Here is a 15,798-nt window from a genome sequence, read left to right as displayed (position 1 = left end):
TTTTAAATTTAATGTTGCTGAAACAACAAAGTAATAAAAATAAATCTATCTGATGGAGAAATCACTCATCTTTGGAAAAGAGAGTTTATTACAGAGAAATGTCTCTTTCCAAAATAAAAGCTATACTATACGCTTCTTCTGGGCTATATTCTCAGCAGCATATTAAACATATCAGGTCCCCATAAGGAGAATCATGTGCTAACGGCTGTCTAAATGACTCGGCTAAAGTTTGTAGCATGCGTGCTTGTTGTTTTTGTCTGCTTCCACTTGTCTTTGCACTAGGATGATGTCGGAGTAAATGTGCAGTCATATTCGTTGTGTTCCCACTAGTGCTGTCAGCGTTAATCTGAAATGACGTTAACGTCACAACACGGCAAATCTCCGTTAACGAGCTACCGCGGATCGCCCCGCGCGTGGGGCTGGACGGCAACACGTTAACGAGCTAACTGCGCTAACACACTAGTTCCCACCAATGTAATTGAGCATTGCGTGGCACATCCAACATACTGTTTTACTTTTGTCCATGATGCGCTTACCTTCAGGGTCATACGTCACATGAAAACCAAAATAGTTCCAAACGCCATGTTACAAGGAGAGCTTAGCTTCTGTCTTGCTAGCTTGCCCTGCGCTCAGTGAATCTGCGTTCGACTACTCCGCCTAGGCTGCACTGTCGAGCGCAGATCCACTGAGCGCTCAACACAGACAGCAGCGTCAGAAGAAAAGTTGATAAAATAAATTTAAAAAATTGTATTGTTCGATACATATGCGTACCGAACCGAAAGCACTGTATCGAACGGTTCAATATCGATACGAGTATCGTTGCACCCCTATAAACTACATATGGTTTTCTTAGCTTAAGACTTAGCCTTTACTGTTAGTGCGTTGTTACATCTTGCACAGAAGAAAAAAAAAAAATCACATATTTCTGTAAAGTTACCATATAGTATTTACAGTATAGCATAATACTGGTATACTAGGGCTGGGCGATATGACCAAAAATTCATATCTCGATATATTTTACCTGGACGGCGATATAAGATATATATCTCGATATTTTTTTAAGCCATAAAGTAAGAACAAAAAGAGAGTTCTTAGTCAAAGCTGTGTCCCAGATGTCACACGGGCACTTTTATTAACATAGAGCATAGATGTACATAAAATTTACTCAAAAATAAATTATGAGCATTTAATAATGCAAATAATAATGCTCCATAAATAAAAGAAAACAATGTTGTTTTTGTGCATAACAAAAAGCTCACAATTGTGCAGTCAAAATGTAAACTAAAAGATGCAGAGCATAGTAACAAAGACAGATTTCACAGCTGCTCTGTTCCCAACTTCTACTGTGTGACTGACAGCATTGAGTTTGAAATCCTCTTCGTAACCACGTCTCTTAACAGGTGCCATTTATGGTCCTTATACACAGTAGGGTAATATTACGTTGAAGCACAGTACGTATCACTCCGCGAGGCTCCTCGGTAGCCGTAATGCTCTGACAATCCATCAACCGGTGCAGCACCGTAGCTTACCAAAGTCGTACTAAAACATTTTTTGACAGATTGCTGAGCGCTGTGTACCACATAAAATCGCTTCGCGGCCATCAAGCACAACCAGAATTCATACATAAGGCGCGCTGTCAACTTTTGAGAAAATGAAAGGATTTTAGGCTGTGCAGCGCCTCTGGGCTGCATGGCGTTAGCGTGGTTAGCTCGTTAGCGTGGTTAGCTAGCTAACACGTTGACGGCGTCCAGCCCCACGCACGGGGCGATGCGCAGTAACTCGTTAACGGAGATTTGCCGTGCCCATCTTGTCGCTTCCTGCAGGTGAAGCGATGGGGGAGGAGGGGGAGTTGTGTTCAGTGAAGGAGAGGTGAGGCCGAGTAATGTTGCGTAAAGACAAAAGTGGACGAAAGAGAGGCAAACTTGCGGCTCCACAAGTATAGTTATAACGTAACATAGACTATATCGATATAAAGGATATTGTCACATCTTATATCTCGTATAAAAATATATCGATATTTTTTAAAAACTCGATATATCGCCCAGCTCTATGGTATACCATACAATATAAGTACAGTTAAAGTATCAAATGGCTTAAACCACAGGATAACGCACAATCATTTACAAAAAACTCGTCCTTGAAGGAGCATCAGAGCTTTCATTAGCTTGTAATACATGGGATCAGCTAACCCCAAAGTCCCAAAACCAATCACTGTAAAGCCCCTCCAGGGAAAGCAATAACAAACCAGTGGCTGAAGTTTTACTTTCCCAAAGCAAACAAGAGTCTTGATGAACTCCCCATAACTGAAAAACTTTAGATTCTGTGTTTACTTTTAGGCTTTAATGGAAGCATCCACCCAGCAACAGGAGCATCCTAACACCGCTAACAGGGCTCACATACCTGAGGTCATACTGTGTTTAAACTTTAATGTTCGAGTAATTTATGAAACAACAGGAACAGATGAGGAGTGTGTTTATTTGTTCTCAAGCCACTTTTCTTCTAGTAAAGCCTAAACACACCTAGCTTCTTTTTTTGTTGCTAGCTTAACTAATGTTACACATGAGAAAAATAAAGGACATAATGTAAGAACAAAGTCTGCTGCATGAAGACAGTGAGCACTGTGTAAAGCAGCTCTGCAATAGTCTCTTTGTTTTGGGTTGGTTGAACTCAGGGGTAGTTCCTGCATGTCTTGCTTTCTTCTCTTCAGCCTCCCTTCTGAGCAAATGTCTGTAGTCTGCAATTAGACCAGGAGTACTTAAGGCCAGAGGGAGGAGAGCCAGAGCGACTCTGCAGTCTGATGCTGACTGCTAAATCCTGCTCAGGGTGTTTTTAATCATTTAACCTTCTTGATTTGCTCTTTTAGTGATCAGCTTCTAGTTTTTGCTGTCTCTTTCTTTTCACTGTGATAGGAGCTTGTCTGTCCCTTTTAGTTTAATAAGTAAAAATTAAACTTCTATTAGCAATTTCTTGTTTCTTCCCCACATGACAGACTTTCAGGAGAAGGTAACGGGAATCCAGAGCTGCATTACAAAAGGTCAAAAACCATCCACAGACGATCAAATTATTAGTCCTAATGTAGTTTTTACTCCAAAAACTCGACAGCATCCTCCACTGCAACCATACTTGTTGTTAAAAATGTAGTAAAAAGAGAAATTAGAGTTCTGGAGCTACAAAACACAATGCACAGTTGTTTCCACCAATGATCAGCGAGTCTCCCAAAACATTTACTAAACTAGTAATGTAGTAATGTAAAGTAATACTTGCAAATCACCTTTAAATTTAAATATTTTTACGTTTGTTTGAAAGGTACTTCGGTTTTATTTTGAAATCCATGCTTTTATTTTGAAACAGGAAACTGGCGCAAAACCGTTAAAGGGCTCGTTAGTAACGTTTCTTTTAGGATATGGTAAATAGTGTGCCTTAAAGTGAAAAATATGTACGTTTCCTTTGCCAATTAGTACCTGGCTGACAGTGGCACAAGGTTTGTTAATGTTTCCTTTAACGGAATAAGTTACATGCTATCAAAATGTCGTTTAATAGAGTTTGTGTTGTTAACCTTGACCTTTAAGTGTAGTTGTAAGTTAGTGAGGTGATATAATGAATTGAATGATGTAAATTTGATGTATATGCTATATGTGAGCAGGAGAAATTTGTTTCCTTTGATGTTATGGTATTAATATTGCTGGTTTTGTTTTGCTCCTAGCTCTTATGGTGTCTTTACTGAATGTTTCAATAAAAACCTTTCCAATAAAACCTCTGAAGCATCAGTATAAGAGACCATCATTCAGCCAGGGAGGCTACAATACTATTAAAACAGCTTCAGTAACTGTAGAGAATTACAACCAAGTATGATTCCAGTGAGCAGGTTGAGTCAGAAACACATGAAGTGGAAACAGTGAGAGCCAGTAACACACCAAACAGCTGACTCTTAAACAGGACTATGATCTCATCCTTATTCACATCACACCCTAAATAACAGACACAGGATTGAGCCTTCATCCTTCTCTTGCCCCTCAAACGATCCAATCTCCACGAGGCCCTCACATCTTCTTGCTGTCAGATTATACTTGTTGGTGCAAACACACATTTACCTAGCATGCAATTTATCTTCAAATAAGGAAAAGATTATTACTTTGCTGTTGTTTGCAGGCAAGTATGCACTACCTTGCACTGCAGCAAGTCTGCCATTTTTCAATTACAGCCCAGCAGCGTTCGTGCTGATGAAACTTTATAGATAAAGGTGTCTTTATATGTCAATACACGTAACTCCCAAATTAGGTGTCGTTACAGAAAATTTACACAAAACAATGCATTTCCTCATGCTAGTCTCACCGCACTGAGGTGAATAAATATACTGAAAGTCATTTTTCCATCAGATTCCCACTTCCTCCCCAGAGGAGGTAAAATGCAGCTCTATTTGCAGTAACAACATTTCACACAGGCTTTAATGCTCTTTATCATTTCTGGGAAGCTTCTCCATCATTTGTTTATATGTTTGTTTTTCTACTCAAGTTATGTAGAAATGCTTCATAAACCACCTTTCTATCCTTTGTATAGTCCAGACTGATATGTACTGTACGTAATCTCAGATTAAGTGCGCCTGTGACTAAAAAAGTGGGAAATCAGATGTGAAGATAAAAGCAAAAGCCGCATTTTAGCATATTGGAAAGCTGCACTGCTAACAGTCAAATGGATAAGAAGATGAAGATATAAATGCTGGTGAGAGCTTCACGATCACGATGGAGGCAAAGGCTTCTTCGTCAGTTTTGCAGTGAAAGAAAACACAAAGGCCAAACGAGGCGACACACAGCAGCTCTACAGCTACGTGTTCGCACAGTGCGACAGGTTTACTCTGGCACTGCAATAACTGTGATGCTTCTCTTGATATCTGACCTTTTAAACAGAGAATGGAGTGGTATTCGCTGTCGGGATGGACTCGGATTCACCTCAAGTGGAGCTCAACCTATTTATCTCAAAGCTGTGAACAAAGAAGTGATGGGTTCCCACTAACCTGTGCTGCAGGTATGAATCATGACATTTTCTCACTTTTCTTTTTTAGTATCTTGAACTGATAAATTATAGCAGGAAAGAAACTATTGTTCGTCACGGTGTGAAAACCCCCCACAGTGAATGTGTACCTGCACCTGCCTGGGGGGAAGCTGTGTTTCATGTGATAGCGAAGGATGGAAAAAGCCTTTAAATTCCTCCTGGATTAAACAGCAAAGTAAACAAACAACAGACCAAGATCTGAGCCCACGTTTCACTCACTGCATTTCCAAATCACAGCGAAGATACTGAGTCGAGTTATAATCGCTGAGTCACCAAAACCACACAGACCATCAGAAGAAGCTGACGGACAGAAAATAAAAACCATCGGTTGCTTGTTTAGGGCATCATTAATCAAAAATACCCGTTTTGTGACTACTTGCCATAAATTAATTGTAGTGACTGAAACAGAGAATAAAACATTTCTGAACCAAAGCCTAAACTAAACCATTACAGCACTAAAAATCTTCACAGCTTTTCATTTTATCATAAACAGTTTCATTTATGTAATTTTCCTTTTCTTGACGGACTAATATAAGAACGATTTTCAACCGGCGTATCGTATGAAACACACTCCTCACGCACGTTTGTGTGAGTTTCAAACAGAAAAGTGCATTTTGTTTTGTTTGTGTGGTAAGAATCAGAAGAAGCCTGACATCTCATTACTACTACGCTTAGCAACGTGTCGTCTCTGTTGTTACATAACAACAGAGACGACACAAAGACACCTGATGCAACAAACCACCAAAGAATAAGTCTAATCTTCTTGCAGCGTTTTCTCTTTAAGTGTTGAATACAAACACTCATGTGGAACAGGAAGTAAGTGACGTATACAACATCATAGAATCTGCTCCTTTCTTCCATTAATATATCAGCGGGAACAAGACTCCACATATCTCTGCATATAATATACGTATCAGGTCCAAGAAGCCTTCAATGTATCTGAGGCTGTCACTGGTTCCTGTTAGCAGAGTCACATTAATGACTCTGTGCTCAGTTAAAGACTCCAGGCGAGGTTAGGGAAAGCCAACTGGTTTTATGAGATAATCTGCAGGGTTAGGTAGGCGAGACTGTGTAATGTGTCGTCAGATTAGACAGCTGTCTCGTTCATATCACCTGTTGCTGTGAATTCTTGTGAAGAAGATGAACTTTAGGCGAGCAGCCCATGTAAGTATTGATCTCTTCACGTGAGGAATCTCTTTTCTACTCCTAAGAGTGTGAAAAAGACAGTGCCTGGACTTCTGCACGTGTGTGAAGACATTTCATCTCTCAAACAAGAAGCCTGTTCAGTTCTAAAAACAAAAAGATGGAGGGACCCAGGTTCAGTTGGGGTCGCTTTAGAGGTGGGCGCTAAAAGCCTCATTGTGGCTTCTCTGTCATCATATAACAACAGGATTTCACTGCTGAAAGCAGCGGTGATGAAATATATCAGTCTTCTAAGCCTGGTTTTTCCCAGAGTTCTTCCTGTTAAAAAGGGAGTTCTTCCTTCCCACTGTCGCCAACTTTGTGGATTAATCTAGTCTCTGAACAAAACTAAACTCATTTTACTTTACATATTGCTGAGTAGCTGAAGCAATAATTGTATTTCTATTACATTTTCTGTTTAATAATCTAAAAGGTGCAAAATAATTAGTAAAAAACGCCGTGTCCCTCTTTAGACTCACCCCTGCATGCTGCAGCTGTTATTGATCGTCTGCAACTTACAAGAAATCAGCAAAGATTGTGGTGAAATATATGAACTGCATGCAGACAGATTCTGTTTGGGTGGTGGTGAAATCACATTATTTTTCACGTTTAATTTGTGATAAACATAATTTGATTAAAGACACTTGTTGGACTTTCACCAGTGAGATTTTGATTGTAGCTACAGTAACAAGCAACAGTTCTGATGAGTCCTCCTCACTGTAGTTTTCACATCAGAGTTCATGCTAAGGAAAATAAAAGCTGCTCATTATCTTAAATAGGGATGGGTATCGTTTAGGTTTTATCCGATACCGGTGCCAAACTGGTACTTTTGAAACGGTGCCGGTGCTTAAACGGTGCTCAAACCGGTGCTTAAAGAATGGAAAACACAAAATTGGTCCAAAAACCTCTCATGTTCAGCTGTTTTTTTGTAAAAAGATAACAATGTTAGTCTTTTCTGCAGGTATAGGGCATATATGGTATCACTCTGGGCTGGAAGCAGTGCTTAAACAATGGAAAAAACACAAACTTTGTCCAAAAACCTCTCATGTTTAGCTGTTTTCCACTTTTTCTTCGGTCATTTTAGCCTTTTTGGCCAGGGTGAAGGGAGTATCTGCCATCAAACAAGAAGACAGCCGCATGTAGCTATGATGGTGTTTGCTAGTTCACGTTACATGCATTAATTTAATAACGCGGTTAGCTTACTCAACGTAAATTACACACGAACAACATTAAGCTACTCACACAGAGAAGAACGGCTGCTGCTGCCATCATCATTTCTGCTACACTGGCAGGGCTAGGTTCATCGGATTTAAAGTGTGACCTCCTTTGACAGTATCAGCTTAAAGCACTTGTTGCAGCTGCTGAGTTTGCATCTTTTGCTGTGAAGTACAGCCAGACTTTTGACCGCTTCGTCTTGGGCATTTTTAATCTGTAGCTCTGCTCTAAAAGAACTAGGGGTGCAACGATACACAAAATTCACGGTTCGGTTCGGTTCGATACTTTGGTGTCACGGTTCGATATTTTTTCGATACAAAAAAAATGTTCATGCCTTTTTATTAATTTGTCATTTATTAAATTTTCACGGCACATTCTGCACCACATCTCTGTGCGTTCATCATTTGTTTGAAGCCAGCTCACCTCCTGCAACCACTTTTCAGAGAATACGCGCTTCTTTTGTGGTTCGGACTCCTTCTGACATTTCTTTGGAGGTGGAGGAACATCACAGTAATTGCTTAAAGGAGCTTCTTCGACATCTTTAAGAGTTCTAAACAAATGTCTGTCCTCCTGAAAATCTTATGTACGCAAACACGCGTTGCAACTTCTTATCTTGTGCGGGTTTTTATTTTGACAGCGAATGCGCACCTGCGGACCACTTATGTGCAGCCCTGGTTATTTAGCTCGTCATATTGCAGCCACAGAAATTCTTTTGTCCATGAAACCATAAAGCTGCACTTTCTTTTTTCCTTATAGTCTGATTTGTCATAACCTTTCCGTTTTGTGGTAAGCTTTTCTTTGGCTGTCACTTCTTCACGCTGACCTGTCTTATTTGGCTCAGCAGAACTAAAATATATATCCTGCTGCTTTTACACACGCACTAACATAACGCTCAGCGATTCTCTGCGCGATCAACCTCTCACATGTTTAAGCTGCGGGAGATTTCACTTGTCATGTTTGCATAGTAAGCTAACGATTGATAAGACGATGTCAGAGGAATTGGTGCGCAAATTATCATCACTCACCAATCAGTACTGTCGCTCTCTATACACAGTTCACGCGATTGCAAAGTGAAAGCAAAAAACAAGCGCAAATTCAAACGCGATTTCAGTATGTCACATATTGACAGTGGCCGATGCCAATGACATAATTACCCAGCTACATTTCCAAAAGAATGCAAAAGCATTGACATATATTTTTCCTTCCTAGGATAGGCCGACGGGCAGGGCAGAGATAGATTTTGGTAGCCCGACTGGAAAAAAGCCCCAGGACGTCGGGCTAGCGATTTTGCGAGCCCTGTATCTGATTGAGGAATCACTCATCTTTGGAAAAGAGAGTTTATTATGGAGAAATGTCTCTTTCCAAAATAAAAGCTATACTATACGCTTCTTCTGGGCTATATTCTCAGCAGCATATTAAACATATCAGGTCCCCATAAGGAGAATCGTGTGCTAACGGCTGTCTAAATGACTCGGGTAAAGTTTGTAGCATGCTGCTTGTTGTTTTTCTCTGCTTCCACTTGTCTTTGCACTAGGATGATGTCGGAGTAAATGTGCAGTCATATTGGTTGTGTTCCCACTAGTGCTGTCAGCGTAAATCTGAAATGACATTAACGTCACAACACGGCAAATCTCCGTTAACGAGCTACCGCGGATCACCTCATGAGTGGGGCTGGAAGACGTCAACACATTAACGAGCTAACTGCGCTAACACACTAGTTCCCACCAATTGAGCATTGCTGGCACATCCAACATACTGTTTTACTTTTGTCCATGACAGGCTTACCTTCAGGGTCATACATCACATGAAAACCAAAATAGTTCCAAACGCCAGATCTGAATGAGGGTGGGGGAGGTTCAATTTGCCATGTTGCAACTAGCCTAGCTTCTGTCTCGCTAGCTTGCCCTGCGCTCAGTGAATCTGTGTTCGACTACTCCGCCTAGGCTGCACTGTCGAGCGCAGATCCACTGAGCGCTCAACACAGACAGCATCATCAGAAGGAAAGTTGATAAAATAAATTAAAAATGTTGTATCGTTCGATACATATGCGTACCGAACCGAAAGCACTGTATCGAACGGTTCGATATCGATACGAGTATCGTTGCACCCCTAAAAAGAACGTACGTACCTGGACCCGCCTACTATCCTCGAAACGTAAAATGATTGGCTAGAATCTAAAGTGTATCGTTCCATACCAGTTGGTGGCGGTAATGCACCTTTCAGTTGTTTGCCAACCGCCAATAGAAATGTAAGGAAGAAGAAAGTGTATCACAGCTCAGGAAAAAAAAAGCACCGAAATAAAGCACCGAAATGCGCGCTGCTTTTCGGTCTGGTTACTACCGTTTATGTCAGAACCGGTGCCATGATGGCACCGGATACCGGTACCCATCCCTAATCTTAAAACACTGAATAGCTACTTTTACGTGAGCTTAAAGAGCATTTATATTTAACTGGTCAAAGGAGCCTCTGCCTGTTAAACCAAAAATTATTTAAAATAAAATCAAATAATAACAATTATCTATTGCTTTGCAACACAAACACACTCGTCCTCTCTGCTGTGTTCACCAGGGACTTTTCACACAACATGCTGGTTGTTGTTTATAACCCTCACCTCATGAGCCAGGTAACAGAGTGTGACATCATCTGCTTCGACTGTGCAAGATGACAGTCTCACTGCTTTCCTCAATCCTTTAGTGATTTTACAGATATCAATTTCTGAAAAACTGTGACAAATAGGTTTCCTTTTGATAATTAATAAAGACAATCTGAGGATTAAAGGATTAAAGTGTTTGAAGGGATGACTGATACTGACAAAACAGCTATGAGGAAAAACATTATGTCAAAGCATTTTTCACTACAAGCCACGTTTCACCTTTCATTCATACAGCAATTAATTTGCTTTAAACTGACATAGAATCAGTTAAAAGCAAATGATATAAAATCTCCTACATTAATTTAATGCATGTGTCTTTATAAAAATCATTTAAAAATTTAAGTATCAACAGCTATGTTGTGAAGACATCTAGGCACAGACCCACAAGTTAAGCCTTTTTAAATCTACTGCGTGATATTTATGATACATCAATCAGCAGCAATGAAACGACGCTGTGTGACGCTTGTCTCAAAACTGCCTCTTAAAAGATTGACAAATGTATGCAGGCTGCCAAGCTATTCAGCTATTCAGGCACACGCAGAAATGACAGAGTGAACAGTGAATACGTCCAGTGAATGCCCATTATGCTGCATTAACCACCACATTTATCTTTTTGGCATTTCATGGGGCACCCATACCCATGCAGTTACATAACTGCAACAGTTCCACCCTGACAAATATAAATAACGGTCCTACAAGTGAAAAAGTTAATCTAAAACTGTTCAGCCTTTACGTAGCCTTTGCAACAAAGAGCACAATACAGTGCAGAGAAAGCTTCTGCACACTTTTCTTAAGAAAACATGCACAAGCAGCCTCACACAAGCCGACAACAACAACAACAGCAGCATGACTGAATTCTGTGTTATTACCAGATTGCAGCACATCTGATCAGATAACGGGTTAAGAAGAACAAAGAGGCTGTGTTTGGCCAATCGAAATCCATTTCCCATGCGACATCAGAAACCCTAGCTACAATGCCACCCAATCAGATAGAGCCTTGCTCCACGAGGGGCAGCATGAGAAAGTATTTCTTTTCTTCGTCTCTCTTTACTTCCAACACAATACCTGCTTACATAAGAACCTGAATTCATCCAGAAAGGTCGAGCTCTCTCAGGACGTCCTACTGCTGATGCTTATACAGTCTAAACCCAGTTAAACCAGATGAGGAGACCAGAATATCATTCTGAAATCAGCAGCATCGGATTGTTATTGTTTTTATTCACCCAACTAGTCTCCAAATCTGTCGTGAGCCTGAAAATACACAAGACAAAATAAACACAGCACCTTCAGATTCACAGCATTTTATACCCACAGTGTTATTTTCCTATACTGTGCAGTGTTTTAGCATCATTTAGCTAAATGTTCCAACAGGTACATTTGCTGATGAACATAGTTGCCTTTTAGTACTGAGACCTAACCAAAGTCCTACAGCAGAGTAAACATAACTACATGTCAAATCTGCTGAATGCACCAAAGACTTCCTGTAACTTCATGATCATGTTTCAGTGTTCAGACTGGATAAAACTCAACAGCATCCCTGATATTTACTAGGGGTGCAACGATACACAAAATTCACAGTTCGATATTTTTTCGATACAAAAAAATGAAATAAATAATATTCATGCCTTTTTAATTTGTCATTTATTAAAATTATAAATATATATTTTAACTCAAAAGTACAGTTTTTAAATTTAATGTTGCTGAAACAACAAAATAATAAATCTGATGGAGAAATCCCTCATCTTTGGAAAAGAGAGTTTATTACAGAGAAATGGCTCTTTCCGAAATAAAAGCTCTACTATACGCTTCTTCTGGGCTATATTCTCAGCAGCATATTAAACATATCAGGTCCCCATAAGGAGAATCATGTGCTAACGGCTGTCTAAATGACTCGGGTAAAGTTTGTAGCATGCGTGCTTGTTGTTTTTGTCTGCTTCCACTTGTCTTTGCACTAGGATGATGTCGGAGTAAATGTGCAGTCATATTCGTTGTGTTCCCACTAGTGCTGTCAGTGTTAATCTAAAATGACGTTAACGCCACAACACGGCAAATCTCCATTAACGAGCTACTGCGTGGGTGGGGCTGGACGGCCAACACGTTAACGAGCTAACTGCGCTAACACACTAGTTCCCACTAATGTAATTTAGCATTGCGTGGCACATCCGACATACTGTTTTACTTTTGTCCATGACACGCTTACCTTCAGGGTCATACGTCACATGAAAACCAAAATAGTTCCAAACGCCATATTGCAAGGAGAGCTTAGCTTCTGTCTTGCTAGCTTGCCCTGCGCTCAGTGAATCTGCGTTCGACTACTCCGCCTAGGCTGCACTGTCGAGCGCAGATCCACTGAGCGCTCAACACAGACAGCAGCGTCAGAAGGAAAGTTGATAAAATAAATTTAAAATGTTGTATTGTTCATACATATGCGTACAGAACCGAAAGCGCTGTATTGAACGGTTCAATAATCATTACGAGTATCGTTGCACCCCTAATATTTACTGTAATAAAATAGGAATTAAAGACAAGTCAAACTAAATGGAATCGTGTCTTAAAGAAACAACTGCCCGCTTTGACAGTAACACTGTCACGGTGAGCTGTGTGGCAGGCAGTGGTTGGACCCACAGGCAGGACTCAAGGCGACAGTTTTTATTCACTGGCAGAAAACGAAAAAGAAACACAAGACATGAGCACTAGAAACAAACAACAACATTCAAACTAGGAAGGATGATCTAAACTAGGAGTTCATGACTTGGCGTGACATAACCTGACAAAACATGACGACTGAGGCAGGGGCGTAATTTCCAGGGGGGTTATGACCCCCACAATAATCAGACACAGCCATTATAACCCCCCCAATAAAACTATGAATTATCTTGCATAAGTAGGCTGTTGATTTTCTTTACTCATTTCAGGTATTACGAGCAAAATAGCTGCATGTTTAATCATCTGGGAATTTACCCAGATTTATTTATTTAGACAGAGATCTTGACCCCCCAATGTTCAGCACAAAGTTACACCCATGGACTGAGGAATACACAACTAACGCAGAGGACGCGACAACGGGCAGGGAAAAACACAGGGCTCAAATACATACTGGTGTAATCAGGGAATGGGAGACAGGAGGGAAACACTGCTGGGATAATGACGAGACACGGGGAAGCAGAACTGAAACCATAACCATGGGACAAGGACTACCAAAGTAAAACAGGAAACTGAGACAAAGCACTAAGACGCAGACTAGACACTAAGACGTGGAAACACAGGAACCTGAACCACAGAGATGATACAAAACAGAAACCACAACCCAAGGACTAAAGATGTAACATTAGCAGAGAACCAGAAGTCATAATAATTATAGCTAGAATCACCAATAAACACAAAGCACTGAGTCCGTGACCCAGTACCGTGACAAACACTCAGGATCGTGTGAGGAAGGAGCCGTACTGCCATATTATTAGAGGTTTTTTCGCCAGGAAACACAGTTAATCAATAATGTGATAATAATGGAGAACAAAAAAAAAGACGATTTTTGGTCTCTGACACTCGGATAACTACGGATTAGTAAAAGGTTCTTGTTAAAAATCAATTCCATTATTATCTTTCTCCACAACTACATCCTTAATGGGTGCCTCAGAAAGCATTAACAGCATAGCTTAGATGCTAACTAGGGTGGGAAACTGACCTATTTATGAAACACGAGAGGAAAAGGAAAGCAAAGCAACAAAGGACATCCTCCCTCTTAAATCATCGGGGCTGTACTTCCAGGAATGAGTCCAAGCCCAGGAGGGGTGCATCCGAGTGACGGCACACCCTCGACGGGCAGAGACAGCACAGCCAGACGCAACAGCAATTATGATGATGGATGAAGTCCACGCACAGCAGGACACATTTATTGCAATAAAACACAAGCAGGTGACAACTTGTTTATGTGAAGAAGTCAAGACAGAAAACAGATTCAGAAAAAAAATAATAAAACGTCGAATTTAACCTGGCCTGTATCAAAACTGCTTAAAAAAGTAAAAACAAATTTACTTACAAACTCAAATTCACATCTTTTATATATATATATATATATATATATATATATATATATATATATATATATATATATATATATATATATATATATATACACACACACACACACACACACACACACACACACATACATACACACACACACACACACACACATACATACACACACACACGTGTACTAAAATATACACATATTTTATATATAATATATAATTATTTTTTTTTAAGAAAGAAAAAATGTATTAAATGAATAATTTAACATCTTAGAAGTATAATTAAATGGCTGGAGGATGCAGAACAATTGAAAATAAAGCACCCTGCTAATACAAAACGGTACAAAGAATGAACTGAAATGAGCTGCTGTACACCACCTATACCTGTACTGCCACTGCAGCTAATTTAAATGAATGGGAAAGCAACCATAGGTGTAGTTTTACTGCAGTTACTAAGAACTACATGTGTAGAATCACCAGTCAGGTCCGATAAAGAAAAAACAAACAAACAAACAAAACAACATGTTGAAAAGTTGAATTTGCTCCAAAATAAAGACTAATTAGTCTTTTCCTTCGTAAATGGAATTTCTATTAAACATTAGAAAATTCATAGATGAATGTATACGATCATTTTCTTTGGACCATCCCACCAAACGCCGTGAGAGATCCACATACAGCCAAGAAAAATAACTAAACTTACCAACAACCAACAGCACGATTGCATTACATGTTACACATCCTGCATCTATGATTTGTTGGCTCGTTGTGGAAAAAAAACAAAAACAAACAAACAAACAAACAAACAAAAACAAACACAGTCACAGAAAACAAATATTTCTCTTTTTCAGACAGTCCCTGCTTTGCTCTCCTCTCCTGCAACAGTCTGTAGCTGTCTTGGTGCCCAGTTATCAGTGTTTCTCTCTGCAGAGCGACTGAATGGATCTTTTGTCTGCTACACATTCGCCGTCACAAAGCAAAATAGAGCCAGACAAAAAGACAGGAAGAGCTAAAAGCGAGGAATGCTGCAACTAAACAACCTTCAAGGGTTCTTGGAACTTTGAGGCCGTTTCACTGCTGCGCTGAACTCGACGAGTAACATAAGGTTTATCTGCTACTCAGGGAAAAAATATGTAAAACATCCACACAGATAACTAAAAGGAGAAAAATAGAAAACAAGCAGGAAGTGACCCAGTCACAGTACACTGAGTCACGTATTCAGCGTGGAAATGTTCCACCAAGTCCAACCAGCTGCCGGGAACAAAAACACAAAGAAGGATGTGTTCCAAAAGTCAAACAGTCATGAATTCCTACCATACTAACTCAAAACTAGAACATTATACATGTACGAGAGAACGATAACAAGGTTCTACTGTTCTAACAAATAATCACATCCATCTTATCTGCGGCTCGACTGGTGCTGGAATAAAGGCCGGGGGGGCTGCACAGGCTCAGTTTTACACCTGTGTTGTCAGTTTAAGCTTGCACTGATGTTAACATGCACAACTTTTGATTTAATTCCATTGTTTAAGAAACAGTGTTTTGCTTGTGATGCCAATTCTCCAATAAGGGGACCACAAAGTATTCAAGAGACCATGAACGTTATGAGGATACACAGACTGTGGATGATGTTTCAGTCTCATCCATAATACACACAGACAAGTGTTG

At 40.0% G+C, this 15,798-nt stretch overlaps 1 protein-coding gene across 6 annotated transcripts in view; it reads right to left on the bottom strand.

Moving 5' to 3' along the window:
- Window positions 1-15,798, bottom strand: part of rusc2 (RUN and SH3 domain containing 2) — a 46,379-nt gene that overhangs the window by 21,458 nt on the left and 9,123 nt on the right. The gene's annotated exons all lie outside the window — the stretch shown is intronic.

Source organism: Neolamprologus multifasciatus, chromosome 12 (assembly GCF_963576455.1).
Source record: "Neolamprologus multifasciatus chromosome 12, fNeoMul1.2, whole genome shotgun sequence".
Lineage (NCBI taxonomy): Eukaryota > Metazoa > Chordata > Actinopteri > Cichliformes > Cichlidae > Neolamprologus > Neolamprologus multifasciatus.
The sequence above is the reverse complement of the archived record's forward strand: the minus strand, read 5'-3'. Positions and strand labels throughout refer to the sequence as shown.